The sequence below is a fragment of the Cervus elaphus genome, chromosome 6 (genome assembly GCF_910594005.1).
Source record: "Cervus elaphus chromosome 6, mCerEla1.1, whole genome shotgun sequence".
NCBI classification, from domain to species: domain Eukaryota; kingdom Metazoa; phylum Chordata; class Mammalia; order Artiodactyla; family Cervidae; genus Cervus; species Cervus elaphus.
In genome coordinates, this window is record NC_057820.1 from 19,298,454 (window position 1) to 19,322,382 (window position 23,929).

Here is a 23,929-nt window from a genome sequence, read left to right on the forward strand (position 1 = left end):
TTAATCCCCTTTCAGTCATATCACTTGCAAATATTTTTCCCATTCAGTAGGTTGCCTTTTCTTTTGGCAGTAGCTCACATTACTATGCAAAAGCTTATAAGTTTTATTAGGTGTCTTTTTTTTTTTCTTTTATTTCTTTTACTTTAGGAGATGGATCCAAAAAAAAAAAAAAATTGCTGTGATTTATGTCAAAGAATGCTCTGCCTATGTTTTCTTCTAGGAGTTAAACTAGCTTCCATTTATCAAAGATTATCCCATATCATATTAACCTGAAAAACCATTTGGGTTAGATTTTATATTCTGAGAATTTTAGGAAAATTTAATTTATATAAACATTACTTTTATTTAATTCAACTAAATATAACTCTTTTTAAAATATCACACAAAAATAATATACATACACATAAACATAGACAGACATGAACACAGATCTTTTAGCCTTCATTTAAAATTTTTAGCTATGTCTCAGGTACAAAACTCAAAAGAATAACTGGATCCAAATTGTGTTTCTGGCAGGTGAACTAAGTTAAGATAACCTGCTTAGATGGACAAAGTCTTCTTTTACAATAGGTTTCTGGGGCATTCTGTAAGAATGCTTTTACAGAAGATACTTTTGTAGTCATCTTGTCTTTTAGAAGCTTCTGCAGGCCAGTCAAAGAATGCATTCCATTGTCCCTGAGAAGTTTGGGATTTTCTCTTTTCTTTTTTTTTTTTTCTCCTTTATTTTTATTAGTTGGAGGCTAATTACTTTACAGGATTGTAGTGGTTTTTGCCATACATTGACATGAATCAGCCATGGATTTACATGTGTTCCCCATCCTGAACCCCCCTCCCACCTCCCTCCCCATCCCGTCCCTCTGGGTCATCCCAGTGCACCAGCCCCGAGCATTTGTCTCATGCATCCAACCTGGACTGGCGATCTGTTTCACACTTGATAATATACATATTTCTCTTTTCAAGAGTGTCTCTTAAGGTGGACTTATCTAAATTGAAATTTCCCTGTAGTGGCCACTATCATTCTAAATCATCTAAAAGTTCACTCGTTTTTCTGGAAAGGCACAAGATCCTGAGCCATAAGATCATACATATATATAAAAGAGGGAGTCTTTAAAGGGAGTAGGAGATTCAGATCAGGTGGAACTTATTTCTACCTTTAGGTTTCCTGAAACAAATAATCTATGCGGAGCCCAGTAATCCTACTGCTAGATAAACCCCGGGGAATCACAGGTTTCTCCCCTCCCACTCAGACTTCTAAAGAAGCTTACACATACAGAAACAGAAAGCAAGAGTGCACAGTCAAGTTGGAGAACTCAGAATGCAAAGAGAGGAGAGCTCAGATCCGAGAGACTTAGCCCTCAAACCCCAGGGTCCGTGAGAAAGGAGCAGGCACAGTGGGCTGTCTGGGTCCCGGCACCTGTTGCTCATCAACCTTGGAGTCATTGGGGATCTTCTTGGGATTCCACTTCTGATGCTGTGAACTGTCAAAAGTTTAGGAAAAAAGCAGAAGTAAAACCAGTGACTCACTGAAGTAGTCGTATTAGTTTAAGTTTATTGTGCACATACCCAAAATAAAGAGTTTGCAAGACAGGAGCCCTCAAACCAAAACATGGAACAAGGTTCAGAGGCATATTGTTATAAAGCAACTTACACGGTGTGATGTGTGTGCTCAGTAGTGTCTGACTCTTTGGGTCCCCATGGTCTGTAGCCTGCCAGGCTCCTCTGTCCATGGGATTTCCCAGGCAAAAATACTGGAGTGGGTTGCACGTCCTCCTCCAGGGAATCTTCCCAACCCAGGGATCAAACCTGAGTCCTCTGCGTCTCCTGCATTGGCAGGTGAATTCTTTACCACTGTGCCACCTGGGAAGCCCAGCTTATATACTATTGGCTGTTTATTCTTCACAGTGGTTGTTTACAATATTAGGATTTTCTTAAATGAAAGGGAATTGGTTAGTGATGACGTCATTATCAATTTCAGAGAACGATTGAAGTTTCACTTTTGACTTTCCCAGAGGCAGAAGCAAGAAGTGACTCAGGTCATGTTAGCCTTGCTTGTCTTGCAAAAGACACCAAATTAAGTTCTACTTGTATAACTAAACTGATTTTGCTCAGGGAATTTTCAAGTCTGGTCCCCATTTGTGCTTGATTTTAACAAAACCAAAAGGAGACACTTGGGAGGGATGGTGTGAGTGTCATAGGGGGTGATTCCCCCTCCTCCACCATGCCCCTTCCTCTTACTCTCAGAAAATGGATAGCATGCAGGATACGTCTGATCCATCTTCACAGGGAAGTAGAGATGGACCACAGAAGGCAGCTGGCATCTGAGTTGTGAGGGGGGCAGCTGGGAGAGCACTGACCTGAAAAAGTAACCCAGAACCCAAGCCAAAGCATCCTTGGTATGGTGAAGGGCATTGGAGCCTTTGGAGAGCCACTGAGGGGCACGACCGACCTCTGGGCCCAGTATACTGTGCAAGTTAGGTAATTTGGATTTTGTTTGTTTGTTTTTGTTTGTTTTGGCCACCCAGCATGTGAGATCCTAGTTCCCCAACCGGGGATCAAGCCTGCGTCCCCTGCACTGGAAGTGCAGATCACTGGACTACCAGGGAAGTCCCTCTTGAGCAGTTTAGAGTTCCAATTTCACACCAGTCATTACTTTCTGAGAGTTGGGAAGCAGACCAGTCTCTTAGCAGATGCTTCCAGGTTGTACAGATTGTGTACTGATGTGGTTGTATGGATTGTGTACAGATTGTACGGTTGTACGGATGTTACTCCGCTAAACGCTAAATGTCATTGTTCACTATGCAGCCACCTTTGTTGGTGATTTTTCTAATTTTGCTCTGAATTCTGCAGTCATGCCCCTTAAGTATACCCTGTAGCCTTCTGAAAGTGAAAGTGTTAGCCCCTCAGCTGAGTCTGACTGTTTGCGACCCCATGGACTGTAGGCCACCAGGCTCTTCTGTCTGTGGAATTTTCCAGGCAAGAATACTGGGGTGGGTTGCCCTTCCCTTCTCCAGGGGATCATCCCAACTCGGGGATCGAACCCAGTTCTCCCACATTGCAGGCGGATTCTTTACCATCTCAGCCACCAGGGTAGCCTTCTAAGTGCTTAAAATTAACAGAGGATGAGATGGTTGGATGGCATCACCGACTCAATGGACATGAGTTTGAGTAAGCTCCGGGAGTTGGTGATGGACAGGGAGGCCTGGCGTGCTGCAGTCCATGGGGTCGCAAAGAGTCAGACATGACTGAACTAAACTGAACTGATAATTTTATTTATTTATTTTTTGGCTGCACTGGGTCTTGATTGCTACACAGGCTTTCCTCTAACTGGGGTAAGCAGGGGCTATGCTTCATTGTAGCGCGCAGGCTTATCATTGTGGTGGCTTCTCTTGTGGTGGAGGACAGGCTCTGGGACGCATGGGTTTCAGTAGTTGCAGCACGTATGTGGGCTCAGTAGTCGCGGCTCCCATGCTTTAGAGCTCGGGCTCCATAGTTGTGGCAAACAGGCTTAATTGCTCCGAGGCATGTGGGATCTTCCCGGACCAGGGATCGAACCCGTGCCTCCTGTATTGGCAGACGGATTCTTTACCACTGAGCCACCAGAGAAGCCCCAAGGCTGATGATTTTTGAGGTCTATTTCAGGTTGTTTTTTGTTCAAGGGAACTGTGTGAAATGAGAAACTGCCTTAGGTCACCTTTCACAGTGTGTGTGGAACACCAGCTGGCTGTGGAAGACTAGGCATCAGGCAAGTTAACGACATTTTATAAGTCCTTGGTTTCACTGGTTTTTATTCTGGTGATGTAGCGCTTCTGAGTGTTCAAGGGAGTTCAGGTTCTGAGTTCTTGATTAGTTCCTCTGGCCTTGAGAAAGATGCAGGATGATGTATGACCTTTACCGGTGCCTGTCTGAACTCTGCAAAGCAACCTCTGGTCTCAGATATTTTATGTTGTTTTTTTTTGTCCTTCCAAAGAAATCATCAGCATAATTTCTAAGAGACCGTTTGAAGGATTTTTGTACAAGGTCATACCCTGCTCCACTGAGAGAACATTAAAAGCCTATCTTCCTTTCTCTTTCAGGTTCCTCACTGAATTCCTAAGCAGTCACTGTTAAGCTGGAATAAATCTGCATTTCTACTTTCTTTTTCTCAACCACAAATGGTTGGGCACTAGGGATAGTAAGGCAGCAATTTATAAAAATGGGCTTCCAGTTACTGAGCTCTTGCCGCATACTTATCAAAGAGCCTGCCGTGGATTAACTTCCTTAATTATCATGGCAGCCCTAGGAAGGAGGTACTATTATGATCCCATTCTATAGATGAGAAAATCAAGGCTTAGAGAGGTTAAGGGATTTGCACATCACCCAGCAACTCCCTGGAGAAGGAAGAGGCTACCCACTCTAGTATTCTTGCTTGGAGAATTCCATGGACAGAGGGGCCTGGCGGGCTACAGTCCGTGGGGTTGCTAAAAGTCAGACACAACTGAGCAACTATCCCTCACTCACCCAGCAACTCAGTGGCAGAGCCTAGATTTAATACCAGAGTGTCTGGATCAGGGACACATTCTCAGGGATCCAGCTCAGTTCTGTGTCCCCACTGTAATGGAGAGTGGAAGAAGGACCATTCTGACCATCACTTTTGGTCTTATCCTATGAGCAGCTTGTCATTTTGTTGGATGAAGAGATCCAAGTTCCGTGCTTAGGACTTGACCATCATGTGCAGTAGTAACCTAGCATTTCCCAGCCATAGCATTCTACCACAGCCACATAAGATTCTCCCTGCATTTCCTTCTCAGACCTTGAACTTCCTGAACTTACCTATCTTCCGGGATTTCTTTTATGCTCTGGTTTGTTTAGCGTCTGTTTCAGGACTGAGGAGTTGGTGTCAGAGCCTGGCAAGAGAGTGCCAGCATCATGAGGAGTCATTTGTTTTGGGTTCTTGGAGCTGCGACTTTGGGTTAGAAAGGGTTGTTACGATGCTATTTCAAAGCTCTGGATCAGGGACTTCCCACCACAAGGATTTCATTTTCAGTTAGCCTGTGATCAGACTGCTTTATAGTTTTTTTATGTGTTTGTTTTTTGCCTTAGGGACAGGAAGGCTTGTAAAATAATTGCATGTGGTGAAAAGTCTAGAAAAGATTCTTTAGAACTGGTGAATCACAAATGTTAAAAGCAATCACTTCATTGTCATCTATGAAATTAATAATGTTACCCAACCTTTATTATACCTCCCAGGATGTCCTGAGAATTCATTTGATTTCAGATCTATAAAGTACAACTAGCTCTTTAGGAAAAACATATGTTTTGAGTATTTGTAAGGTCTTTAAAAAAAAATTATATATAACATCAATCACTGCTAACTGAGGAAGCCATTCCTTGGCCTTAATTATTTCATATACTTAGAGAAAACACCTGGTCACTTGGAACTCTTGAGTATGATCTGGTTCATCAGGGAAGGTTCTGTTAACTCATCATCAACTCAGAATCCATGTACTTCTCCAGGAGCTCTGGACAGTCACTTCATTATTTTTGTGGGAAATAATGGCAGGTATCAGATAAGATATTTGGGCTGTGGTTAACAGAGAATCTGAATGTATTAGCTATAGTAAAAGATTCAGCTGCTGTTAAAAGAAACCCAGCAATAATGTGCCTTAAAAATGAAGGTTTGTTTCCTCATTTATCAGTCCCTGGCGGGTGTCCCACATCAGTGGGAGAGGAGGCTCTCATGACAAGCCATGCTCAATGTAACTTCTTTCTTCTGATCATTGCCAGCTCAGCCCACGGGAAATGAGTGCTTGAGAGGTGTGCGCTCTGCCAGGAAGTGGCACACACTCTGCCATTCACATTCCATTAGCAGGAATTTCATCCGGTGGATAATTCCCAGTGCAGAGGAGGCCGGGCAGCCAAATGCCTAGTTCTTCTAACGCGATGGAAGAAAGGGAGAATGGATTTTCACAGACAGTTAGCTAACAGTCTTTTTTACATTTTTATTGAAATATAGTTGATTTACAATGTTGTGTTAATTTCATGTGTAAAGCAAAGTGACACAGATATAGATACAGATATGTGTGTGTGTGTGTGTGTGTGTGTGTGTAGTCTTTGTTAGATTCTTTCCCATTATAGGTTATTTCAAGATATTAAATATAGTTCCCTATGCTTTACATCTATGGCCCTCGTGGCTCAGACGATAGTCTGCCTGCAATGCAGGAGACCTGGGTTCGTTCCCTGGATCAGGAAGATCCCCTGGAGAAGGGAATGGCTACCCATTCCAGTATTCTTACCTGGAGAATCCCATGGACAGAGGAGCCTGGTGCGCCACAAATATCCATGGGGCCGCAAAGAGTCGGACATGACTGAGCGACAACACTTACTTATATGCTATACAATAGGTCCTTGTTGGTGATCTATTAATATTTTACATACAGTAGTGTGTATTTGTTATTCCCAAACTCCTAATTTATTCCCGCCTCCGCCAACCTTTCCCCTTCGGTAACCATAACGTTTGTTTTCTATGTCTGTGAGTCTCTTTCTGTTTTGTAAATAATTTCATTTGTATCATTTTTTTAAATGTTTACCTTTTTATTTTATATTATAGCTGTTTAACAATGTTGTGTTAGTTTAGGTGTACAGCAGAGTGATTCAATTATACATGTACATGTATCTATTCTTTTTCAAATTCTTTTCCCATTTAGGTTGATGATATTGAGCAGAATTCCCTGTGCTATACAGTAGGTCCTGTTGGTTATCCATTTTAAATATAGCAGTGTGAACATATCCATCCCAAACTCCCAATCTGTCCCTCTCTCCCGTCCTTCCCCTCTGGTAACCATAAGTTCATTTCTCTAAGTCTGTGAGTCTGTCTCTGTTTTGTAAATAAATTCATTTGTATCATTTATTTAAATTCCACTTATAAGTGATATCATATATTTGTCTTTCTCTGTCTGACTTACTTCACATAGTATGATAATCTCCGAGTCCATCTGTATCGCTGCAAATGATATTTCATTCTTTTTTATGGATGAGATAATATTCCATTGTGCATATATACCACATCTTCTTTATTCATCCCTCTGTTGATGGACACCTAGGTTGATGGCTAAAGCCTTGCCACAGTCAGGCCCTCTGGCCGCCAAGTATCATGAATACCCTCCTTCCAACACAGAGAACCCAACTGCTTCATCCCAAGGGAGACAAACAAGAGCCCATAGAGTAAACATACCACCTGAAAGTCCATGGTCTCTGGGGAATGCACAGTCGTTTCCATCGGGTTTGGATATGGTTCTAATGGCCTGGCAACCTGTGATCTCAAATACAAGTTACCTCCTCTTGTACACTCATACTCACACTTGATATACAATGATGAAACAGGGGTTAGAAAACTGCAGTTGGAACTCCCATTTGAAAAAGAGGAGAAAGAAATGCACATAGCAGACCCTGGCCCATAGCAATGCTGGTACCATGGAGCAGGCGGTGGGCAAGACCCCTGCCCTGGCAGAGGAGGGGGCTCCCTGATTTGACCCTGGCTCTCTTCTTCAGGAGGACCCTCTTGGCCTTGGCTTTGTGTCCCTTGGCCTCATCTTTGAGGGAGGGGAGGCTCTTCCTATTCAGTTTCCCCTTTAGCCACATCTGAAGCGGGCGTTAGAGACATGCCCTTGTAGGTGGCCCTACTGTTCTCTCTACACTGACAGCCGGAGGTCTCAGAGTAAGTGGTCACAAGGTTTATTGGCTTGGCTGTAGTACCTTTGGAAATACAAATCCCTCTGACTCAGCTGGCTTCTGATGTATTAACTTCTTGGCAGTTCACAGACCAGAAGTCTCTCCGCAAATACTTTCCAAGCCCTGGGTCTTGAGCCTTCTTTCTCTACTTTCTTGCCTCCCTCACTGATATCAATGGCAGCTCTATGCAGGCCTCTGGAACAGTAGACTTAAGGAGAAAGGCAACGTGCTTTTTCTCATCTCTAATCTCCTGATGTCTGAGATACATAAGCCATTGGCGTTTCCCACCTGTCAGTTCAGTTCAGTTCAGTCGCTCAGTCATGTCTGACTCTTTACAACCCCATGGACTGCAGCACGCCAGGCCTCCCTGTCTATCACCAACTCCCGGAGCTTACTCAAACTCATGTCCACTGAGTAGGTGATGCCATCCAACCATCTCTTCCTCTGTCATCCCCTTCTCCTCCTGCCTTCAATCTTTCCCAGCATCAGGGTCTTTACCAATGAGTCAGCTCTTCGCATCAGGTGGCCAAAGTATTTGGAGTTTCAGCTTCAACATCAGTCCTTCCAATGAACACCCAGGACTGATCTCCTTTAGGATGGACTGGTTGGATCTCCTTGCAGTCCAAGGGACTCTCAAGAGTCTTCTCCAATACCACAGTTCAAAAGCATCAATTCTTTGGTGCTCAGCTTTCTTTATAGTCCAACTCTCACATCCATACATGACCACTGGAAAAACCATAGCCTTGACCAGACGAACCTTTGTTGGCAAAGTAATGTCTCTGCTTTTTAATATGCTATCTAGGTTGGTCATAACTTTCCTTCCAAGGAGCAAGTGTTTTTTAATTTTATGGCTGCAGTCACCATCTGCAGTGATTTTGGAGGCCCCAAAAATAAAGTCTGACACTGTTTCCACTGTTTCCCCATCTATTTTCCATGAAGTGATGGGACTGGATGCCATGATCTTAGTTTTCTGAATGTTGAGCTTTAAGCCAACTTTTTCACTCTCCTCTTTCACTTTCATCAAGAGGCTCTTTAGCTCTTCTTCACTTTCTGCCATAAGGGTGGTATCATCTGCATATCTGAGGTTATTGATATTTCTCCCGGCAATCTTGATTCCAGCTTGTGCTTCTTCCAGCCCAGCATTTCTCATGATGTACTCTGCATATAAGTTAAAAAAGCAGGTTGACAATATACAGCCTTGACGTACTCCTTTTCCTATTTGGAACCAGTCTGTTGTTCCATGTCCAGTTCTAACTGTTGCTTCCTGACCTGCATGCAGGTTTCTCAAGAGAAAGGTCAGGAGGTCTGGTATTCCCATCTCTTTCAGAATTTTCCACAGTTTATTGTGATCCACACAGTCAAAGGCTTTGATATAGTCAATAAAGCAGAAGTAGATGTTTTTCTGGAACTCTTGCTTTTTTGATGATCCAGAGGATGTTGGAAATTTGATCTCTTGTTCCTCTGCCTTTTCTAAAACCAGCTTGAACATCTGTAAGTTCATGGTTCACATATTGCTGAAGCCTGGCTTGGAGAATTTTGAGCATTACTTTGCTAGCATGTGAGATGAGTACAACTGTGTGGTAGTTTGAGCATTCTTTGGCATTGCCTTTCTTTGGGGTTGGAATGAAAACTGACCTTTTCCAGTCCTGTGGCCACTGTCAGTGAATTAAAATGGACTGGAATGAGTGAATTTAACTCAGATGACCATTATATCTACTACTGTGGGCAAGAATCCCTTAGATGAAATGAAGTAGTCATCATAGTCAACAAAAGAGTCTGAAATGCAGTACTTGGATGCAGTCTCAAAAATGACAGAATGATCTCTGTCTGTTTCCAAGGCAAACCGTTCAGTATCATGGTAATTCAAGTCTATGCCCCAACCAGTAACACTGAAGAAGCTGAAGTTGAACGGTTCTATGAAGACCTACAAGACTTTCTAGAATGAACACCCCAAAAAAGATGTCCTTTTCTTTATAGGGGACTGGAATGCAAAAGTAGGAAGTCAGAAAACACCTGGAGGAACAGGCAAATTTGACCTGGGAATACAGAATGAAGTAGGGCAAAGGCTAATAGAGTTTTGCCAAGAGAATGCACTGGTCATAGCAAACACCGAAATCAGGTTGATTATATTCTTTGCAGCCAAAGATGGAGAAGCTTTATACAGTCAGCAAAAACAAGACCGGGAGCTGACTGTGGCTCAGATCATGAATTCTTTATTGCCAAATTCAGACTTAAATTGAAGAAAGTAGGGAAAACCACTAGACCATTCAGGTATGACCTAAATCAAATCCCTTATGACTATACAGTGGAAGTGAGAAATAGATTTAAGGGACTAGATCTGATAGACAGAGTGCCTGATGAACTATGGATGGAGGTTCGTGACACTGTACAGGAGACAGGGATCAAGACCATCCCCGAGAAAAAGAAATGCAAAAAAGCAAAATGGCTGTCTGAGGGGGCCTTACAAATAGCTGTGAAAAGAAGGGAAGTGAAAGGCAAAGGAGAAAAGGAACAATATACCCATCTGAATGCAGAGTTCCAAAGAATAGCAAGGAGAGATAAGAAAGCCTTCCTCAGTGATCAGTGCAAAGAAATAGAGGAAAACAATAGAATGGGAAAGACTAGAGATCTCTTCAAGAAAATTAGAGATACCAAGGAAACATTTCATGCAAAGATGGGCACAATAAAGGACAGAAATGGTACGGACCTAACAGAAGCAGAAGATATTGAGAAGAGGTGGCAAGAATACACAGAAGAACTGTACAAAAAAGATCTTCATGACCCAGATAATCACAATGGTGTGATCACTCACCTAGAGCCAGACATTCTGGAATGTGAAGTCAAGTGGGCCTTAGGAAGCATCACTATGAACAAAGCTATTGCAGGTGATGGAATTCCAGTTGAGCTATTTCAAATCCTAAAAGATGATGCTGTGAAAGTGCTGCACTCAAGATGCCAGCAAATTTGGAAAACTCAGCAGTGGCCACAGGACTGGGAAAGGTCAGTTTTCATTCTAATCCCAAAGAAAAGCAATCCCAAAGAATGCTCAAACTACTGCACAATTGCACTCATCTCACACGCTAGTAAAGTAATGCTCAAAACTTCCCAAGCCAGGCTTCAACAATATGTGTCAAGGCCCCAGATTTCTACTCCTCTTCTTTCGCATCTCTATTGCAAATCAGTCTACTCTGCACTGGTCCTGTCTCTTTCTTATAAGACCTTGATAAAAACAACAAAGAACAACCAATTCATGCTAAATATAGGCACTTTTCAATCACTTCTCCTGGGCTCCATAGGAATGTGGCCTGCCTTCCAAGTCAGACATAGCAGATGATTGTTTTGTTTTCTTTTTCTCTTTTAAAGAATCAAGGGACTTTCTTGGCACAGACCAAATTTTGGAAGACATTTTTCTTGTGTCTGTTCTTTTTCTCTAAACAGTTTTATCTAATTATCTTCTTTCTATTGAAGTATAGTTGATTTACCATGTCAATTTCAGATGTACAGCACCTGAAAGTGATTCAGTTATTACAAAATATTGAATATAATTTCTTGTGCTATACAGTAGGACCTTGTAATTTATCTATTTTACATATAGTAGCATGTATGTGTTAACCGCAGTCTCCTAATTCATCCCTCCCCCATCCACCTTTGATGACCGTAAGTTTGTTTTCTATGTCTGTGAGTCTCTTTATGTTTTGTAAATAAGTTCACTTGCATTCTTTTTTTAGATTCCACATATAAGTGATATCCTATGATATTTGTCTTTGTCTGGCTTATTTCACTTAGTATGGTAATCTCTGGGTCCATCTGTATGGCTACAAATGGCATTAGTTCATTCTTTTTATGGCTGAGTAATATTCCATGATATCTGTGTACCACATCTTTATCCATTTGTCTGTCAATGGACATATAGGTTGTTTCCATGTCTTGGCTACTTGCCTAGCTATAATGAAAGAAGGGAGGGTAGATTTTGATGCAATGCCAACCTACAGGAATAAAACAATAGAGACTTCATTGGTTCACACTACAAAAAATTTGAAAGCTGGAAATGGCTAGAATTTAGTGCAGTGTCTCAATGATACTATCAAGGAGTCAGTTCCTTCCACCTGCTACTCTGCCATCCTTAGTATGTTGGCTGTGGCTCTTTGTATTTGTGGTCTCATGGTTACATGATGGATGCCAGAGCACTAGGTATCATACTTTCACAACAGCATCCCAAGTGGGAAAGGAGGAGAGTGGGCAGGAAAGAGACTTTCCATTATCAGGGATGCAAATCCTTCCCATTTGCATCTCATTGGCTAGGTGCAAGGGAATCTAGAAATATATTTGTCTAAGGAAAATGAGATATCTATGATGGGCTTAGACTGGTCATGACTTATACCCTTGGGTTAAACATATTGCTGTCCTGAGTAGAACTAGATTCTGTTAGCTACAACAAAGCAGAGAAATGACTGTTGGGTTGGCAATTGTATCTGTCACACATGGGGAATATTTTTAATATTATTGAAGATATAAATGGACTCTGAGGAGGATCTTGGCATAGAAAATCTAAGAGGATATTGTTGAACTGAAATACTGGAAGAAGAGACTTCCTTCTGGGATTTATTCTGTGAATGATGTGAGGTCAGTATGTTCCATCTATTTCTGAGAAAAAGAATCATTTGGGCCACAGACATGAAAGGATTCCTATAAGTCATCTGTCAATTGAATGAAAGTGATTGACTATATTTTAAAATCTTTCTTTGTTAATATTTATTTAGGCTGCACTGGGTCTTCATTGCAGCTTGTGGGACCTTCACTGTGGCGTGCAGAGTCGTAGTCACAGCTTGCAAGATCTAGTCCCCCAACCAGATGACAAACCCGGGCCCCCCGCATTGGGATCTTGGAATCTTACCCACTGGACCACCAGGGTAGTCCCAAAGTGATTGATTTTAGAAATCAAGAGTACATTGGGGAAAAAACCAATCACCATTGGTTCTATGTCGAAATTATCCTATTCTTTTAGAGATGGTAATATTTCACAGATTTCCCTTTTTAACTAATATACTGTTTCTTTCCAGTGCTCAGGGAAATTATTTTGGAAATTGACCTCATAGCCTGAATAGTATTGTTTATATCTCTATGATTAGAGGAAGTCATGTATTTTTAGGGTGACACCAGGTCACTCAAGCTATCATGCTTTCCCAGATTTAGAATACTGAAAGCAGAATTTTAACCACCAGCATATTGAGTTTGTTGTTTTGCAGATGTCTGTCTATGCTGGCTTATATCTGAGACTCTGTAAACATTTTAAGGACAAAACAAAACAATAGTCCTTGTCATTACAATTTAAAATTGTAAATGAATTACAAAATAACACAAACCCCCCACATTTGTGTATGACACATGTGAAAAATAACTCAAGATTCCCTGAAGGTTAAAAAAAATCAAGGATGCGCTTGGTTCATAGACACTGTGACAATCCTGGTCATTAGTGGTGACTTGTTAATCTTTCTTGCTTCATGCCAGCTGGCCCTAAGAGTAGAATGAAAAATTGCTTTGGCAGAGAGCTTACTTCCCGATAAATTACAAAATTTAAAAAAAAAAGATAACTGAAGATCCCAAACATCACTTGCAGTAGCTTGTAGTTAAGACACTGAAAAGACATCAAATGCTAGGCACTGCTATCAGAGGTTTAGACGTATTTTCAATCCTCATAAAAACCTGATGGAGTGGGTACCATTATTGTACCCACTTTACTGATGAAGAAACTGGGACACAGGGGACTGAACAACTGAAGTCACACAACCCCTGTAATAAGTGGCAGAGCTGGGATTCCAAGCCCTGGTAATCTGGCTCCCAAATCCATGAATTACAGCAGCATCTCTCCACTAATCTCCGTTTTATAAAATCCTTCTAATTCATAACAAGAAAATTGTTTCCAGCTCCAGAAGATATTATCTTAACTTTTGAGACATTTTACTGTCATAAGTAGTTTCTCATTAAGTAAAATTATAAAATCCATAAATGAAGATGATCCAGTGAGCTTTACTTTTCCCATTCTGGCTTGGAGGAGTTTTACCACCACTTGTAAGAGCAGAAGGCTTGAATTCAAGGGTTATCATAGTAACAGTACACTATCTTCTTTGACTTGAGAAACTTCATTAGATAATACTGTATGAGCCATCTGTTTGGAATTTGATGATGAAAAATATGAATATATGACCATTTTCAAGACCCCCTCTTCAGATCATGTTCACATAGTTGGAGGCTTGGGTGCCAAGCTAATTTGGGCTTAAGGTAACACTTTGTTTGCTTCCATGAGACTGTAAATTTTCAAATGGCCAGATGTTCTCTTGAGCATTAAAGCTGGAAGACTTAGGACTTCCACGGAGGTCCAGTGATTAAGACTCTGCACTGCCAATGCAGGGGGGAAGGATTTGATTCCTGATCAGACCCAGGCTCAATCCCTGGGTTGGGAAGATCCCCTGGAGAAGGAAATGGTAACCCACTCTAGTATTCTTGCCTGGAGAATCCCATGGATGGAGGAGCCCGATAGGCTACAATCCACAGGGTAGCAAAGAGTTGGACACAACTGAGTGACTTCACTTTCACTTTCACTTCACTTTCAGGGAATTAAGAGGGCCTCTCAGGTGGCTCCACAGTAAAGAATCTGCCTGCCAATTCAGGAAACTCAGGAGACATGGATTCAATCCGTGGGTGGGGAAGATCCCCTGGAGGAGGAAATGGCAACCCACTCCAGTATTCTTGCCTGGAAAAATCCCACGGACAGAGGAGCCTGGCGGGCTACAGTCCACTGGGACGCAGAGTTGGACACGACTGAGCACATACGCAGGGGACTGAGATCCTGTATCCTGCATGCCATGGCACAGCCAAAAGATTTTTTAAAGAGCTAGAAGATTTACAGGGGAATAAAAGTGGCAATGGCAGAGCCACTGCAGACCTTTGACAGAGTTCATTTTTTCCTCTGAGGAAGAAGGAGAGCTTCAGGGAATCAGGGAGCAGATTGAAGTGTTCAGCCTCTGACTCCAAGTGTTTGATGGTCCCTACCAGAGACTCCATGAAAGACAGTGAAGACTGCTAGTCGCTCAGTCGTGTCTGAATCTTTGCAACCCCTCTGGCTGCAGCCCACCAGGCTCCTTTGTCCATGGAATTCACCAGGCAAGAATACTGGAGTGGGTAGCCATCCTCTTCTCCTGGGATCTTCCCAACCCAGGGATCAAACCCAGGTCTCCCACATTGCAGGCAGATTCTTTACTGCCTGAGCCACCAGGGAAGCCTCAGACTTGAGGGATTGCTATTTACTGAAAGAAACAAACACCCAATAGAAATGTCCGGAGGATTAGCATTACTGGCACGCCACGAGGATTTGACCGTCTGGATAACAGCTTTGCAAATCATTTGGATAAATGACACCATTTGGAGGAGAATCTTCCCACCCGAGTCTAAATGCCAGAACCCTTTTGAGAAGGTTTATGCAATTCTGGCTCTTTTCTCCCTTTTTTCAGAAATGCATTGGGTGAGATTGTTCCAGATATAGTTTACTATTTTGGATACAGGAGCAATTATCCTGTTTTTTCCTGTGAGATATTGTCGGAAGATTAATATTGATGGAGTAAATATTACATTAAATAGAAGCATAATTAAGAATGCAAAGAGAAAGCTATCTTAGGAATATGGCATAGTCCTTCCTTCTTCCCCTCTTATCTTTAAGAAGGCAAAGAAAAATGTGGCCTCCTAGCTGGTAGGTACCACATTGATACAACTCAGGGAAAGAGTGGAACTTGTCCTCACTAGGAAATATAAGTAAACTTTGTGTGACACTTGCTAGTGTGACTGGAAGCATTGGGCCAGTTTATTTTAATGGTGTCAGGAAGGATGAGATAAAGAGAACCACCTCTCAGGTAACACTGAAGAGGGAGTGAAGAGAGTTAACTGAATAGACCAAAGAATTGATGCTTTCGAACTGTGGTGTTGGAGAAGACTCTTGAGAGTCCCTTGGACTGCAAGGAGATCCAACCAGTCCATCCTAAAGGAGATCGGTCCTGGGTGTTCATTGGAAGGATTGATGTTGAAGCTGAAACTCCAAATACTTTGGCCACCTGATGCGAAGAACTGACTCATTGGAAAAGACCCTGATGCTGGGAAAGATTGAGGGCAGGAGGAGAAGGGGATGAAAGAGGATGAGATGGTTGGATGGCATCACTGACTCAGTGGACATGAGTTTGAGTAAACTCCAGGAGTTGGTGATGGACAGGGAGGCCTGGTGTGCTGCAGTCCATGGAGTCACAAAGAGTCAGACACAACTGAGCGACTGAAATGAACTGAACTGAATTCATTTTTTTTTTCTTTTAGAGGTACTTGCACTCAATATCTGAACTTATCAAGTCAGAACAGCTTATAAAACCAAACCAGGAACTTCCCTGGTGGTCCAATGGCTAAGACTCTGTGCTCCCAGTGCAGGGGGCCCGGGTTCCATCCCTGGTCAGGGAACTAGATCCCACATGCCACAGCTAAAGATTCCATGTGCCACAACTAAGACCTGGTGCAGCCAAATAAATAAAGAAATATATTTTTAAAGAAATCAAATCTTCATCTCTGGGCACCTCCAGGAACCCTCTTCCAGCACAGAAAGAATAGAGCATATCAGTGTTTTTTCTATTGCAGGTTCTTTTGGTCACATTATCAGCTAGGTACGGGCTAAGGAAAGACAGATAGGTTATTTTGGACAAGAAAAGTATATATAACAGAGTCCCATTCTTTGGGTGTATATAACACAGTCCCTTATGATTATAGAGTGGAGGTGACAAATAGATTCAAGGGATTAGATCTCACAGATAGAGTGCCTGAAGGACTACTGACAGGCACTATAGGTTAACAGCTACCTCCTGTTATGACAGGAGGTTTGTAACACCGTACAGGAGACAGTGACCAAAACCATCCCAAAGAAAAAGAAATGCAAGAAGGCAAAATAGTTGTCTGAGGAGGCTTTACAAATAGCTGAGGAAAGAAGGGAAGTGAAAGGCAAAGGAGAAAAGGAAAGATATATCCATCTGAATGCAGAGTTCCCAAAGAATAGCAAGGAGAGGTAAGAAGGGCTTCTTAAATGAACAATGAAAAGAAATAGAGGAAAAATATAGAATGGGAGAGACTAGATATCTCTTCAAGAAAATTGGAGTTATCAAGAGAACATTTCTTGCAAGAATGGGCATAACAAAGGACAGAAACAGTAAGGGCCTAACAGAAGCAGAAGAGATTGAGAAGTGGCAAGAATACACAGAAGAACTAAACAAAAAAGGTCTTAATGACCTGGATGACCACAATGGTGTGGTCACTCACCTAGAGCCAGACATCCGAGAGTGTGAGGGCAAGTGGGCCTTAGGAAGCATCACTACAAACAAAGCTAGTGGAGGTGACGGAATTCCAGCTGAGCTATTTCAAATCCTAAAAGATGATCCTGTTGAAGTGCTCTACTCAGTATGTCAGCAAATTTGGAAAACTCAGCAGTGGCCACAAGACTGGAAAAAGTCAGTTTCATTCCAATCCGAAAAAAGGGCAATGCCAAAGCGTGTTCAAACTACCAAACAGTTGTGCTAATTTCACATGTTAGTAAGGTTATGCTCAAAGTCCTTCAAGCCGGGCTTCACAGTGTGTGAACTGAGAACTTCAAGATGTGCAAGCTGGTTTCAAAGAGGCAGAGGAACCAGAGATCAAATCGCCAACATTCATTGGCTCGTGGAGAAAGCAAGGGTGTTCCAGAAAAATGGCTATTTCTGCTTCACTGACTATGCTAAAGCCTTTGACTGTGTGGGTTACAACAAACTGTGGAAAATTCTTAAAAGAAATGGGAACACTAGACCACCTTACTTGCCTCCTGAGAAACCTGTTTGTGGGTATCTTGTGCTTAATCACTCAGTCGTGTCTGACTCTTTGCACCCCATGGACTGTGAAGCAACAATCAGAACTGGACATGGAACAACTGACTGGTTCAAAATTGGGAAAGGAGTACGACAAGGCTGTATGTTGTCACCCTGCTTATTTAACATCTATGCAGAGTCCATCATGAGAAATACTGGGCTGGATGAGTCACAAACTGGAATCAAAATTACTGGGAGAAATATCAACAATCTCAGATATGCAGGTAATACCACTCTAATGGCAGAAAGTGAAGAGGAACTGAAGAACCTCTTGATCTGGGTGAAAGAGGCGAGAGAAAAGGCTGGCCTGAAACTCAACATTAAAAAAACTAAGATCATGGCATCTGGTCCCATCACTTCACGGCAAATAGAAGGGGGAAAAGTGGGAAAAGTGACAGATTTTCTTTTATTGGGCTCCAAAATCACTGCAGACTGTGACTGCAGCCATGAAATTTAAAGACGCTTGCTCATTATAAGGAAAGCTGTGACAAACCTAGACAGTGAATTAAAAAGCAGAGGCGTCACTTTGCTGACAAAGGTCCATACAGTCAAGGATGTGAGGACTGGACCATAAATAAACACTGAGCACCAAGGAAGGATTGATGCTTTCAAATTGTGATGCTGGAGACGATTCTTGAGGGTTCCTTGGACTGCAAGGATATCAAACCCAGCAATCCTAAAGGAAATGAATCCTGAATATTTATTGGAAGGACTGAGGCTGAGGCTGAACCTCCAATACTTTGGCCACCTGATGTGAAGAGCCACTCACTGGAAAAGATCCTGATGCTGAGAAAGATTGAAGGGGCTGGCAGAGGGTGAGATGGTTAGATAGAATCACCAACTCAATGGACATGCGTTTGAGCAAAGTGCAGGAGATGGTGGAGGACAGAGGAGCCTGGTGTGCTACAGTCCATGGGGTCACAAAGAGTCAGACAGGACTTAGTGACTGAACAACTACATAGTTATTCAGTTACCACAGTTGTTCTCCTACTAGGGAAAGAGAAAGAAGTAAAAGGATCAAGATATGTGAGATGGGGCATTGGTAGATTAACAAAACCAGAATGTGTTAGTTGCTCAGCTGCATTCTACTCTGTGATCCCGTGAACTGTAGTAGCCAGGTTCCTCTGTCCATGGAATTCTCCAGGCAAGGATACGAGAATGGGTAGCCATTTCCTTCTCCAGGGGATCTGCCCCACCCAGCAACTGAACCCAAATCTCCAGCACTGCAGGCAGATTCTTTACCATCTGAGACACCACAAAACCAAAGCTGGTCCTAAAAGAGCTTTTTACTTTGATCTTCTGGCCTCCATGGTAACTCAAATGTGGCTAGGGAGGTGAAGGAAGGAAGGCAGCTTCTGCTGTCTACACACACACACCTCACTGTGGTCCTTAAGCTCATACTCGTCAACTGCCAAAGAACCTAGTCATGGTAGGATTTCTTATGGCTGAAGTAGATGTTCTTCATTGTAAGAATCTTCTTTACAACATATTACTAGGTCAGAAGACTGATTTAGCTCATCACCTATTTCCTGACTCCTGTCAAAGTGATTTGGGGGGTCTAATTCAATTGAATAAGACGGTAAAGATCTATAGTTTAAAAGACAAAACCAGATCACAGATTTCAACCTAAAACTGTACATCTTTTAGAAAAAACTACAGGAGGAGATCTTCGCTATTAAGCGCTAAACAGAGAGTTCTTAGGCTTGACATCGGAATGATGATCCACACAAGGAAAACTTGGCAAGTTAGAATTTATCAAAATTGAAAAAGACTTTCTTTTAAATACATGGTCCTGGATATTTACATGCAAAAAAAGATGGTTGCCTTGCACCATATACAGAAATTGAATCAAGATATAGAAAAGTTCTGAATAGGCAGAGATAAAACTATAAAACATTTAGAATGAAGCATAAGGAGAAGGTCTCATGACATGGGATTTGACAGTGGTTTCTTGGATGGAACACCAAAACCACAGGCAACAAAAACAACAAAATAGATAAACTGGACTTCATGAAAATTTAAAACTTCTGTGCATCAAAGGTCACTATCAATAAAATGAAAAGGTAACTCACATATTGGGAGAAAATTTTGTAAGTCATATACCTGATAAGGATTAATATTTAGAATATATAAAGAACTCCAGGGATGGAGGAGCCTGTTGGGCTGCCATCTATGGGGTCACACAGGGTCGGACATAACTGAAGTGACTTAGCAGCAGCAGCCTACAACTCAACAATTAAAAAAAAAAATTATAAACGTGCAGAAGACATGAATAGACATTTCTCCAAAGAAGAGATATAAATGGCCTGTAAGCAATGAAAAGATGCTCAATATCACTAATCATTAGGGAAATGCATATCAAACCCACTTCACACCCATTAGGTGTGTTAGATACCACTTCACACCCATTAGGATGGCTACCAGCAAGAAACCAAAAAATAGCCAGGGTTGGTGAGGATATGGAGAAGTTGGAACTCTTGTGTATCACTGCTGTGGATGTAAAATGGTGTGGCTGTCACGAGTGGTCCTCAAAAAATTAAACGTAGAATTATCATGTGACCAATTTCATTCCTAGGTATATACCCTAAAGAATTGAAAACAAGGACATGAATTTGTTTATATGTAATATATATTTTATAGCAGCATTATTCAAAGTACCCAAAAACTGGAAACAACCCACATGTCCATTGATAGATGAATGGGTAAACAAAATATGGTGTATATATATACATCCAATGGTGTGTTATTCAGCCTTAAAAAAAATGAAGAAAAAAAATGAAGAAAAAAAAAAATGAAGCTCTGATACACACCACATCAGGGATGAACATTAAGGACTTTGTACTAAATGAAATAAGCCAGACACAAAAGGACGAATATTGTATGATTCCACTCACATGAGGTAGCTAGACTAGTAAAAATCATAGAAATAGGAAGTACAGTGGTGGGTACCAGGGGCTGGGGCAGGAGAAAAGAGGGTTATTGTTTAATAGGTATATAGTTCCAGTTTGGGAAGATGAAAAAATTGTGGTGATGAAGAGTGGTGAGAGTTACATAACAATAGGAAGGTACTTAAAAAGTTCTGGGGATGAATAGTGATGATGGTTACATAATGATATTAGGGTACTTAATGCCATTGAATCGTACACTTATAATGATTAAAATGGTAAAAAAGAAAAAATTAGTGTTATGTATATTTCACCATATATACATAAAAAAACTTAAAATAATTCTTTAATAAGAGACTTTGTTTAAGAGAACGGAGATGCTACAGGCTTGAAGATTTCCAAACCAGGTATCCTCCCACAAAAGATTAGTATCTAGAATATATGAAGAACTCTCAAACTGTTTTTTTTTATTCTCAACTGTTAAAAAGAGAAATTCAAATTGAAAACGGGTAAAAAGAAAAGACATTTCACTGAAGAGGGCATACAGATGGCAAACAAGCACAGGAAAAGATATTCAACATCACTAGCACCAGGGAAATGCAAATTAAAACTACAGTGAGATATCAAACATATAACTATCAGAATGGCTAACGTAAAAAATAGTGACCGCACTGGCTAACACCAATTATTTAATGGTAACACCAGATAGTGATATCACCATTACTGATAATGATATGAAGACCCTGGATCAATCATACATTGTTGGTAAGAATATAAAATGGAACAGCTGCTCTGGAAACAGTTTGACCACGTCCTTAAAAACTAAACATGTAGGACTTCCTTGGTAACACAGTGAATAAAAGTCTGCCTGACAATGCAAGGGACACAGGTTCGATCCCTGGTCCGGGAAGATCCCATGTGCCGCAGAGCAACTAAGCCCATGCACCGCAGCTACAGAGCGCGTGCTCTGGAGCCTGTGTTCTGCAACTACTGAAGCCCATGTAGATCCTGTTCTCTGAAACAAGACGAGCCACCGCACCACAACTGGAGAGTAGCCCTCATTCGCTATAACTAGAGAAAAGCCTGAGCATAGCAACAGAAAACCCAGCACAACCAAAAATAAAATTAAAATAAACATCTTATTTTTAAGAAAGAACTAAACGCTTAGCTTTGCACAATGGCAGTTTTGTAGGCAATGAGGTTTATCCAAGGTGTGATTATTGCTAATTGAAAACTTTTCCCAATACCCCACCATGATGACTTGAAATATAGTCTGCAATGGCAATTTTTGACAGTCTCTATGGAGACTGAGTTAAAAATAAAAAGACTAGACATGTATTATCAAATGACCCAGCAATTGCAATTATGGGTGTTTATTCCAGAGAAATAAAAAATTACGTTTGCACAAACACCTGTAAACTAATGTTCATAGCTTCTTGATTTGCAATGGCCAAAAACTTGAAATAAGCCAGATATCTTGTAAGGGGTGAATAAACACACTTGATTCATCCATACCATGGAATACTACCCGATAATAAAAGGTACCAAACTATTGATCAATACAAATCTTAGATGGTCTCCAGGGAATTATGCTGAGTTAAAAAAAAAAGTTAATCCTAAAGGTTCCATACTACATGATCCCATTTGTATAATATTCTTGGAATGATAAAATTATAGAATTAGAGAACAGAATAATGAGTGCCAGAGATCATTAAGGAGGATGAGAGGGAGAGAAGTGGGTGTGGTTATAGAAGGGTGGCCCTAGGTATCTTTGAGGTGACGGGAACTGTCTGTCCTGTGCCTTGACTGTAGTGGTATATGAATCTACACATGTAAAATTGCGTAAATTAAATACACATAATGAAAAAGCTGGCTTAACACTCAATATTCAAAAAACTAAGATCAAGGCATTTGGTCCTATCACTTCATGGCAAATAGATTGGGAAAAAGTGGAAACAGTGAGAGACTTTATTTTTGGGGGGCTCCAAAATCACTGCAGATGGTGACTACAGCCAAGAAATTAAAAGACACATGCTCCTTGGAAGAAAAGCTGTGACAAACCTTGGCAGCATATTAAGAAGCAGAGACATCACTTTGCTGACAAAGGTCCATCTAGTCAAAGCTATGGTTTTTCCAGTAGTCATGTATGGATGTGAGAGCTGGGCCATAAAGAAGGCTGAGTGCTAAAGAACTGATGCTTTTGAACTGTGGTGCTGGAGAAGACTCTTGAGCATCCCTTGGACAGAAAGGAGATCAAACCAGTCAATCCTAAAAGAAATCAACCCTAAATATTCATTGGAAGGACTGATGCTGTGGCTGAAGCTCCAATACTTTGGCCACCTGACGTGAAGAGCCAACTCATTGGAAAAGACCCTGATGCTGGGAAGGAATGAAGGCAGGAGGAGAAGGGGATGACAAAAGATAAGATGGTTGGATGGCATCACCGACTCAACGGACATGAGTTAGAGCAAACTTCAGAAGATGGTGAAGGACAGGGAAGCCTGGCATGCTGCAGTCCATGAGATCACAAAGAGTCAGACACGACTGAGCGACTGAACAACAAAATACACATATACAAAAAGGAAAGCATGCAAAGCTTGTGTAATCTGAATAAAGTGAAAGCATTGTATCAGTGTCAGTATCTTGGTGTTGATATTGTACTGTGGTTATACAGGACGGGGATATAGAGTGAAGGATATACAGGATCACTCTTTTCTTTCTTACAACTGCCCGTGAACTTGGAATTTTCTAAAACAAACAAAAAACATAACCAAAGTAAACATTATGAGTAGTTCTGTTAGAAGCTAACAAAACAATTATCCATAAACTTATTCTTATCACCTCCCAAGGCATCTCATTGGTTAAGAAAGGGAAATTTTCATTTCTCATTAGACAAAGGATACAGTCTGGTTTTTCCATAATTTGAACATAAGGTTTTCTTGTGAGAATTAAGCTAGTAAAAATAGAACAGTTTAAGAGAGTAGCCATTAGCCACCTTAAATGCTTCCAAAATAAAGTAAGCAAAGCAACACATACTTAAAGATAACCAAAGAGTAGATACTTAGAAAGGTGGGCCTTCAGTGTATGTGTAAGGAAAAGGTATTAATTAATTTTTTGGAGGGTCATCTCCAAAGAAAGAAACTATTACTACCAGGAAGGGTGTCTGTATTGTTCTAGAAAAGCATGAGCCCAGAGCAGAAAGCATTAACCTGTCCTCATCCCTGCCCTGGAGGGAGAGTATCTTGTCCTTATAGGAGTATTGGCCTGCTTGGCAGCTCGAGTTGGCAGAGGTGCCATTTACAGAGGATTTACAGAGCATTATGTGTGAGGTACTTTACCTGCCTTGTCATTAATCCTCCGAACAACCCCACAAAATAGTTATCTCCATAATGAAACTAAGGCTGAAGAGATGAAATAACT

General features: G+C 41.3%; 1 protein-coding gene and 1 non-coding gene across 4 annotated transcripts in view; both read left to right on the forward strand.

The window, feature by feature from the left end:
* Positions 1-23,929, forward strand: part of TMEM150C (transmembrane protein 150C) — a 108,010-nt gene that overhangs the window by 61,845 nt on the left and 22,236 nt on the right. The window lies entirely within an intron of this gene.
* Positions 21,676-21,816, forward strand: LOC122696690. The gene has a single exon (XR_006341820.1). It is a non-coding gene; the product is annotated as a U4 spliceosomal RNA (small nuclear RNA).